This window comes from Bolinopsis microptera, chromosome 1 (assembly GCF_026151205.1).
Source record: "Bolinopsis microptera isolate Bmic1 chromosome 1, MBARI_Bmic_1.0, whole genome shotgun sequence".
Lineage (NCBI taxonomy): Eukaryota > Metazoa > Ctenophora > Tentaculata > Lobata > Bolinopsidae > Bolinopsis > Bolinopsis microptera.
The window spans coordinates 8,144,402-8,155,568 of NC_087072.1; positions in this window are offsets into that span (position 1 = coordinate 8,144,402).

An 11,167-nucleotide genomic window follows, 5' to 3' on the forward strand; every position below is an offset into this window, starting at 1 on the left:
TACCTAACGTCCGATGAATTTAAAAAAGTATCAGACAAAACTCCAATAAAAGAAGGTCACGTGACATTTTAAAGTGGAACAGCTGTCACATTAAGCTGATAACTGACGCCCATGTGCATTGTGCACTATTTATAAGTCTCTGCGAGTGGTCTATAAAAACAATTTCATGGCAATAATTCTCATCATGTCTCGACTATAATATTTCTAATATGTTACACCCTCATTACATCCACAGTTCAAACTGGAAATTTCGGGCCGGTAATTTTCTACATCATTTAACATGTCAAATAAGATAGAGAACATTTAAATAAACATTTAATACTCTGTATTTTTGCTAATATTTGTTATAAATAAATAAATACAAAGTCATAACAGCGCCCAAAGTCGAGGCCCAGGTGGCACGATCATCCTAATTGGCACGAAAAATCAAATTTATAGATTTCAGTAACTCATCAGCGTAATTGTAACCGTTGGGCTAGACATTTTTCATTGTTTCAGCTGTTTGACTATTTTTTAAGTATTCCAACTATTTAAAGCATTGCTTCTTGTCTTGCATTGTTCCTAGTTCTATTTCCTTTTAGTATTTATCAAGGATCAGGGTTTAAGGCCACAGGGGGGGGGGGGGGGGGGGTCGAGGCTTCAAAAAATGCAACAAAATATTATGCTTTGAATCGATATATATTTTTGTGGTGGATACTTTGCCACCACTCATTTGTCTGTAGCTATTTTACTTTTTTTAATAAATGAGGTTAACCAATTCTTCCTTAACCTCATTTTTTTGATAAATCGATAATGGAGGGCAGAAATATTGATGCCATTACAACTGAAAACTACGATAAGCTTTGTTTTTATTGTTTTTGTGTTCTTTCAGCAGTTAAACTTAGAAAAATATACAAATAAAGACAAAATACTCAAAAATCACATAACATAAAAAACAGTTTTTTGCCTCTTATCTCCTGAAAACCTCGAATTTTTGACTTCAAAATGTATCTTCTCCTAGAGTTTTTATCCATTTCACCTCAAATTTGGAACTTATGTTCCTGACATAAATTTAAAAGTTTTTAATGTAACGATTGTTGTAATTTTGCTTCTAAGTCATAAACTGAAAAAGAATATAGATTTTGAACACGATTTCATTCAAAGTTTTCATTTACAATAGAATTACAGGTAAACCTCAAAATTCAACGCGCGATATCTTCAAATAGGAAACTTTGTTTTCGGTAAGGACAAAAGCATTTGAAAATTTAGATCGAGCTCTACAACATATCTCAAAATCTCAAAATCGACCTCGGACCCCCCCCCCCCCCCCCTGTGGCCTTAACATTACATTTTCTCTCCATTATTTTGCTGGCAACGTTCCATGTGGAATATTCTAGTATAACATCACGTGGTGGATGCTATGTGTTCTTGATCTGTGTGAGGTCTTTCACTGGTTACTACTACAAGGTAGGTGTAGAATTGTAACCTTCAATTCTCAACGACCCTATACATTTTCATCACGTAATCAGAACATCTCATCTTCATCAGAAAAGTTATTACATATCTACCAGCTGCAGAGAGTACCGTTTCTTTTGTTACTAATATTTAATCACTTCTTCTGCGGTTATGTTGGATATCCAATCTAAATAGTTGGAGTAAAGCACGTGATTGTGTACGAACGTGGAGTTTTAATATTGTTTGTCCTTATAAATCTTGTTGACTCAGATATCTTTGATCTTCGTCCAAAACGGTCGCGTTGGCGTGCTAAATGGAGCTAAATGGAGCTCAGAGTGATTTCCACCAAAACCCTGCATACCATTCGTCCGAGGTCATTACTCTCTAAAACCTTATAATAGGCCCACTTTCTATAAAGGGTACATTGAGCATCCTGGTTGCTCCCTTCATGGACTAAAGATGTCACCAACTAATGGGCGGAACTTCACTAAACTGTTAGTCCGACAAAGAAATAAAACCACCACAGCTGGTCAATTAACCTCGGCCAAAAACCGACAGTACTGATGATAGTGTAACGCAAAGCAGTCGTGTCTGTGTTGTTTTGTGCTAACGTTTTGTTCAAATAATGTTGCTCACTTATTCAGTTGTATTGGACAAAGAAGTTTTAGTTTCCGCTACCTATTTAGCTATTGAACAAAGGATTTTTACTTAACATGAATATTAAATATGTTTCATTAAAGTAATTGTAGTAACTAGTATTGGACAACGTAGTTTCTAGTTTATCTAAAACAGTTTGCTGCTTTAATGATTGAAGATTCATCAATTGCACTAGAATTGCACTAGACTACACTAGAATACAACTAAGCATCTAAAAGTTAACCAGTGATAATCTTGATAAGTTCAAATTCAATAATCATACAACTATGGGAGAGTGCCATTATCTATTATATTTATTATGATCGACAGTCACTTAGCAAGTGGAATGGCTCGCCTAATTGAACCGTCATTTCGTATCAGTATATCGACTATAATAGATTATCGGTCGGGATTCGTTTGACGTTTTGGATAATCTTGATGAAGTTAATGATTATCAAGATAGGAGGCTGTCATGACCCTTTCACATAATGACCGACTCGGCCATTAAGGAATTTAGGTTATATATTAACGGTAATTACAGGGGCCCCAATATCTTAGTATAATTATTAACTTCATTGATGTCAGTACTCAGCTCGCCCCAGGCGACCATAATTTCGTGTCAGTATATTATTATTATATTATCAATATGGCATATTTCTAGGTCGTGGTTTAAAGATTGACAGTTGGGGTGTGTTTCGCTCTACTTTAAATATTTTATTCGTAAAGATAAGATCTGCAATCTATCTGCTCACTAAAACTGTGAAATAATGATGTCATCTTTTATTCTATCAACTATTTTCCATGTGTTATAAAGTTTTCTAGTTGATTCTTTCGCGGTAATTGAACTTTTCGGATAGATTTATAGCTGAAGACTGAAAACTTACAGACTACAGCTATATCTAAATCACGTGACCTACAACTACCTGAAGAATAAGGTTGCTATATCTAAATCACGTATCTTACAATAGAATAAGGTTGTGTATGGGACCGATTATTAGAGTGGCAGTTACAAAGTTACAGACTTGCACCGTAATTTAACAATTAACCTATAGTTTACCTAGTTAACTTTAGTTCCAATAGAAGTTAAAACAACTTACAACTCCCCTGCTCAATAATAATTGTTGGAACTAGTACCAGCTGATCAAAGAGAGCTTGTTATCAACTATTTGTGAAGTCTCCCCTCCCCCCCCCCTCCCCCCCTCCCGACCTGCCCGGCTTTAACACCTGACCACTGGTGCCTCATTCTAACAGCTGCTCGGTTGCAGTCAGCTTTTAAAAAGTTTCTTGTCTGAATCTAACCAAAAATGTTTCTCGTTTTATTCATAATCTGTTACCACGGGGTTACCACATTCCACCCAAGATTCGCGACGTAAATAACTGCCTAGATACCAACTTACCAAAGTGTCAAACGTTAATACAGCTGTGTATTACTTTTATATTTCACCAGATGAAATGTTACCTTGGTCTGACAATATGGCTGATTCCAGTTTTGCTGCACCTCGCTGAACTAAAGACTTTTCTACTTGATCAAACTACTGACTTTGGAGAGCCCACTCTATCTTCCCTTGTCTTAAAACATACTCCTCCGGTACGAACATTGAGACAAGATTCCGTATAAAATTACCAATATGCAATTGCAAGTCATTGTTCAAGATTATCTATGGTAAAAGGCAGCTAAAGTATACTTACTTCTATCCCTTAGATTATAAGATAAAAGATTCTATGAGCTTTCATGCTTTTCTCAGCATGACTCAGGGCGGTACTTCATGTATCATACCATGGCAATGGTATGATAAATTTATCGACTGTTTATTTCAGAAAGCTGTGGATAACAATAACGATACCTATGCTGCCACTGAATCCAAAAGGGAGCAACACTTGTTGAAGCTACCGTTAAATAGTTGGTACGCTATCCATTCTATCATCGTACAGAATGTCGATCAAACGTTTAGGTTAGACGAACTAGCGATGAGGTAGGTGTCTTTAAGTTAATAAATATATTTGATACCTTCGAAAATAATGAAGTTATATATACGATCTCTACACTCTCACTAGGTTAGATTGTAGGACAATCAATAATCGATGCGTAAACGAAAGCAAATCCTTATATAAATGGCCCATATGCAGTGGACTAAGATCCAAGCGATGAACAAATCTGAACGTCTTCCTCCGAACACGACATTAATTAAAAAATAGACACTACACTCAGCAAAAACAGACAAGATTACAGAACTGCAGTTCACCTCATCACGGGTCACTGCGGCTTAAACAAACACCTTCACACCATTTGCAAATCAAACACCAGTGCTTGTCCTATGTGCGGCGACGGAGAGGAAACTGTCTCACCACTTCCTTGGACAGGTGTCCGGCTATTGCTCAAATTAGGGGTCAATATTTCCAGGACTACTACCTCTCTGTCAATGACATATCGACAAACCAACACATCACCCACAATTGTCAATTTCGCAAACCGCACCAAACGCTTAATTGTGCGGAAGAGCTGGATCAGACCGGGGTGACTTAAAGTATTATCTCATTATATGCTGTCTCGTCTCGTTTTACTTTTCCAAACCCAGCTGGCATTTAAGCGTATCATTTTGACTCATATAACCTTTTTAACACCCATCCTCCACCAATCACTGTTTTCCCACCCCGGCAACCCCCCCAAAGGTTCCAAAACCCCATTTTAGGCAGAGCACCCCAATCTATCCTCTCGGGGGCTACTTGGCCCCCCCTTTCTCTTTAAAAAAATAAAAAAACGACTTTAAATTTTTAAAGATCAAAAAGGGGTTTTAAGGGTTAAAAATTTACTGATAAAGCGGGCAACCACCCCGGAACCCCTGGGGGGAACTATCTCGGAAGTAGATGACTGGACAGTAACATCAGAGAAAACGTTGTAATTTTGCAAGCCCCCTTTTTAAGAGGGTTCTTTTTATTTTTTTAAAAAGAAAGAAAAAGGGGGAAATTTTTTGGCTGTTAGTAAAAAATTTTTGGAATGAAATTCGACGAACGTACGTTTTTAAGAGTTTGGTTTAGAAAATTGGGTATGGGTTTTTTTAAAAACTGCAGAAAACCTTTGAATAAAATTTTTCCCTTGTCCGGGAAAACAAAAAAAGGGGTAAAAAAACCGGGGGAAAAATTTTTCAGCAAAAAAACAAATTTTTTTGGTGGAGAAAAATTTTCTAGCATGGGAATCAATCCTTTACCGGGTAAGCAGCCCCTTACCCCGGGAAACATTCGGGGCAGTGTTTAAAATTTAAAAAAAAAACAGAAAATCAAAATTTTTACACAGAACCAAACTTTTCACTACAGAGAATCCCCAAATTTCATTTCCTCCTTTCACTGACAAGACCAATTTTGGGTTTTCCACGATAAACAGGTTATCCAAAAAAACCAGCCAAATTCCCCAAAATGCAAAAAAAAGAGCATCCAACTGCAAAGTTCTAAATTTTTTGCATTTAAAATAAAAAGAAGTCAGGCCCCCGGTAATTTGGGGGTTAAATTTTTCATGATACGTTTTACGATTTGAAAGGTTTCATTCCAGTGCTTTCCCCTTACTCAATATCGGGTAAAATTAAACCCAAAAAGGAAATAAAATGCTTTTTTATAAAAATTTCTAATTTTTTTTTAGAATATTTTATCTAAAAATCAAAAAATAAAATCTAACATAGAACTTACATCTTTAGTAACAGCGGGATCTAGCCCCAAGGAAGGTCCCTAAGCTCTCAACCCCCCTGTTTTAACAGCCCCAGGCTCGTAGGGCCCGGACTAAAGCTGGTCTTTAGTTGAGGCCCTACTGGGGGGGGGAGGGAACAGGGCTGGTAGGAGGCTGACAAGCCTGGTGGAAGAGGCGTCCCTTCTTTTTTTCTGCGCATCATCTTCGATTTACCGCACTTTGCTTTCGCGAATTCTAACTTCGTGTGCAGCTAAAATTTTTTCCAATTATTCCCTTGATGGGTTAAATAAAATCATAACGATGTGCCTTTTTCAAAGGAGAACGTTTTTTGAAAATTTTCAACCATTCCTTATTTGTTTTTTAACAAGAAAATTTTAAAATAATTAAGCGGGAGAAAAACAAAAGGACAAACCGAGTAAAAGGAATCAAAAGGAAAACCGTTTTAAAAAAACCCGGGAAAGGATTTTTGGAAATGAAATTGGGAGCTGGTCTTCATTTGGCCCTTGATGTTAAACGCGTAGAATCCAACTTTTCCCTTTTGTAGAGTCCTGGGGTTAATGAAGCTTATAGTAACTCACGTGTCCTAAACATAATTTTTCGTTGAACTATTAAAAGCATATGAGGGTAGATAGTTTAAATTTATTTAAAAAATTTTTTTAATGAGTTTATTTTTTAAAATTTTTTCCCCTCTTATTTTAAATTTCCCAAAAAAAACTTAAACCCCCTCAACTAACCTAAAAACCCAGTAACCAGTGGGGGAGGATCCCCTGCAAGAAAAAACCCCACCCTCACGGGCTGAATCAGAGGAGCTACACTTTCAGCGGGCAAAACGGGGGGGATTCTCTCTGCTGGCTTTTTGAAAGGGGGGTCCCTGCAAAGAAACTCAAACCCACTGTGGAGAGGGCCCCGTTATGAAGGAAAACTGGGGGGTTAACTAGGGGGTAACTGGGGGGTAACTAGGGGGAAAACTAGGGGCCCCCTTGCAGCATTTTTCCCCCAAAACTGGTGGAGAGGGGTCAGTTATATAGGTAACTGGGGGGTAAAAAAAGGGGGTAACGGGGGGCCCCCTCCCTAGCACTCAACCCATCTGGGGAGACGGTCATTATAAAAAGGTAATCTAACTGGGGGTATCAGTGTTGTGGTGCTATCATAAAACCCCGTTTTTAAAGGGATTTTTTTTAAAATCAATAATAGAAAAAAGGGAATAGAATTTACGTTTGTGAGGGTTTATAATCATCGTTAATTAACCCAAAAAAATTTAAACTTTAACTAATTTAAATCGTTTAAAACAGACATGTTCCCATTCTTAGTTACTAACCTTAAAGTTTAAATACCTTTATACAAGATAGAAATCAGTTAACCCATTTATTTGTTAACTTTTTTTTCTGTTCAAAACCCCCTACTTTTATTTTATTAATTTGTTTTTCTTTCATTTCCCGCAATTTTAAAACCACAAGTTGAAAAAAAGGCTCCCCTTCTATTTTACCCTAAAGGATTAGTCTACTCAGTACCCCACCCGCCCCACGCACTGCGTAAAAAACCCACCAACATGCCCCTCTAATCTGAAACATTTGGGAATTTCAACCAAGCCCGACCCGAATTAAAATGAGAGCCAAAAACCGTAGCAACAAGGACACCAAGACCATGACCATTGAAGAGAAACGGGGGGCCTAAGTTGAAAAGAGAACTTTTTAAATTCGTTTTTTGAATTTTCCTTTAAAAGGGAAAAGGGCAGCAGCTCTTCGGACAAGGTAAAGAAACTGGAAAATTTAAACCCTCGTCAACCCCCAAAGAGAAACACAACAGGAAAAAGAAGGTGACGAAAAAAATTCAGGAGATTAAGAAATCCTTTAAGTCGAAAAAACCAAACCCATGACTAAACCCAAAAATGAAGTATCAAAGAAACATTGGGAATTGGAAAAGATGTTTAGGGTATGAAGGACCTATATCTTTGTCAAGGACAGGGAAAACTTCCAGAAGAGAGCCCTAACCAGAGCTGATTCAACATTTTTCTGAACCAGCCTTTCCGGGTTTTTTGGGGGGTCTTGTTCCATTTCCTGACTAGTTAAAATTTAAATATTTCAAATTTAATTTGAAACCCGCGACTTAGTAAAATTGATACATTTTCCAAATTTGTGATTTATATAAATTGACATAAATATGTAAAAAAATATTATAAACAAAATTGAAAATTTTTATTTCCTGGGTTTTTATCGCAACTATCGAATAGAATAAAGAAAATGATATTTAACAGACAATATCAAAAAAAAAATTTTAAATTTCTCATTTTAGAAAAAAGTTTTTATTTGGGGAAAAGAAGACTATCGGGAAATTAAATTCCGATAAGGGGTACCCCTAGGAAAATATAAGCATCATACTTCGTTTCCCCATTGATTTTTCTAGTAACGTTTAAAAAAAGACTAAACTTGACGACTTTTTTTGCTAAAAATGAAGTTAAAGAGGGCTGCGTTGGAAAAGGGAAAAAGAAGGGACCCCAGAAAGAAGCCCAAATGAACGTACGACCCCGCCAAATCCCCCCAGAAGGAACTAAATTTAGATAAAGATTGAAGCTATACCTAAAGTTGAGGCCCCAAAGGGGGTACCCGGGCCCCCTATTTTTTGTCAGGGCCCTGTGCCCATACCCTTTCAATCTGTCCATAACAAAACCTAGATTCATTTTTGGCGCAGCTCCCAAATTTCAACGCACAACCCGCAACACTCTGTTTTTTTTACCCCTCTTAATTTTTTATTTTTTTGATTTGTTTTTTTTTCATTTTTGTTGTTTTGTATTTTTGTCGATCAAAAAAAATTTTATTATCCCCACTGTTAAAAAAGGGAAAAAATTTTTTAAAACCCGGGCCTGGCCCTTTGACATGAATTGGGGAAAAAATCTTTAAAAACAATTGAGTGTTTTGGGAGCATTTCGTATTTCTAATTTTCCCCATTTTAATATATAAAATTAAACCAAAAATTTTAAAAAAAATAATCCAATGTTCTGTCATTTAATTACTATGTAAATTTCTCTGAAGAAATTTTTTAGCTTTAAAATTTTAAAATTTTGGGAACTACCCTTTATCAATTAGCAAAAACAAATCCCAATTATCAAACCCTTTAGAAACTCAAAAAAAAGAAAGGAAAAAATCACGGTAAGATAGGAGATGTTCCGTGAGATGGTGGGGATAATTTTTTTTCTTGGACCCACCCAGGGATTTGGGACTGGCGAGGGATCTTGAGGACGGTTTATCTTAAACCCGACAGCCCGGGGGGCTCATCGGGGATTTACCCCGAAGGGATGGAATTAGGGAGAGTAATTTAAAGCCAATTAAAAAAAACCAAAAGAGTAATATCACAATTTGGGCAATTTTTTAATTAAAAACTAAATGCCCCATTAATTAAAAATGAGCTTTTTCTTCAATTAAAATTTGGGTTTTTTAAAAAGACTTGAAGGGGTGGGAATTTGGTAGAATTCAAATTTGTTTAAAACAAAAATTTGGTTTAAATTTTAAAACACAACAGAGCATGCATTTTAATTTTCATTAAAACTTTAATTTTTTTTTCTCGCAGTTACAATAACTAAACCGAAAGAAATTTTAGCAATTTGCTGAGCAAGTTCAGTGAATTAAACTGAAGAAAGAACTAACCAAATGAATCCCTGGGGCCCGGGGGGTCCCGTTTTTAGGGTCCCCAGGGGCTGAGAAGTTTGACCCCGGAGAGGTTAGAAGGAGGTTTGGGGTGCGATCTTTCCTGGGGGTGGAGTAGTTTTTTTTTGGGCAACTCTCTGTTCCCAAATCCAATCCTGCACAACCCACATTTCCCTTAAAAGGTACGGGAAAGGTTTATTTGAGAATTTTTTCTTTTTAAAAATGTACGCAGACAAAAGAGATTTTAAAATTTTACCGTAGAAAATGTAAAAACGATTTCCTTTTTGTGAACATCATGCTAGAGCATCACTTAAAAGACCAACATTTTTAAAAAATACAAGCACTAACCCGTGAAAAAAAAGGGGGCCGTTTGATGTCCTTTTTAAAAGAAAGCCTTAGAAGCAGGGTTCTGTTCTAAAAAATTCAAACTCTCCGAAGAAATTTTCAAGGGGCCCCTGACCGGAGGGGTAAACCAAAGTTGCTCTTTTCCCCAGAGTCACTTGCTTGGCTCTGTTTGCTGAAAAAAAACGTTTGGGTTTGTTTTGCTCTCTGAATCTAACGACGAAAAAATTTGTTAGTTTTAAATTTGAGACTTTTAAATTTGAACCTTCTAAAAAGATTTTGAATTTGAGAAAAAGCGATCTGAATATTTACAAAATAAAATGGGGAAATAATAATTGAATTAAATTAAATTTATAAAAAGAAAATTACCATCACTGTTGTTATTTAATTTTGTAACGGGGGCTGAAAAACGCTAAACCCAAATAAGCTTCTCTAGCGATAGTTAGGTTGAAGTTAGTTTCGGACACACTCCACAGGGGGTTAATGGGGGGCAAAAAACCCTTCTGGAGTAGGCCTAACTCCCACTTTCCCCCCCATCACAAACCCGTACACCCTACAATGTTATTTTGGGCGGAATTTTTAAATAAAAAAGGATATTTTTCGCACTAGAAGTAAGCTAACTGGATCCCTAGTGCACACGTACTGTAGTGCACAGAGGTGTTTTTTTTCGACTTTTGCACTAGAGTACCTTTTTCGCACTAGAGGGCCCGAGTGCCAAAATAACATGACTACAAAACAAGCTAAAAATACTGACCCAAACTGATTAAAATTTTAGCCCCCGGTTTTCACCCCAACATTATGTGTGTCAGAGTGTAGAAAAACACCTGCTCCAACTGATCTAACTCGAGCTCACTTCATCTCCCCCTAAATCCCCCTCTGATAGTTCTGATAATTCCAGTCTGTTTTTTCCAAAAACAACCGCCTGGGGGAGGAAAATGTTTTTGGTACTCCCCTTCTGTAGTTAAAATCACGGGTATTTTTTTAAGAAAGAAAACCCAGAAAATCAGGTTTAGGGTTCCCCCGTTTTTTTCCCCCAACTAAACGGTAGATAAATTTTAAAAAAAGGGTCTAGAAGATTTTGTTTAGTTTCCCTGTTTTCCCCCCAACTAAAAAAGGGAAAAAGGTTAAAATTGTACCCAACCGACCCCCAATTATTTGAAGGGCAGCCAAAAAAACAAAGGTTTGGACTAACCCCTGCAGACACAGGGGGCCCTTTTAGGTGTGGATATTTTGCTTGTTGCCGTAATAATTTTTTCATGTTTATATTCCACCCCAACTCTCTTACTTTTTTCCAAACCACCCGAGGGAAAGGTTTTAAGGACAAACGGACTGGGTTTTGGGATAAACTTTTTATTATTTGTTTAGGCCCATATTTGTATTAAAAGCTTTTTTCCAAAAACAAAGTTACAAAACAAAGTCTTCACCCAGGTATGTATCC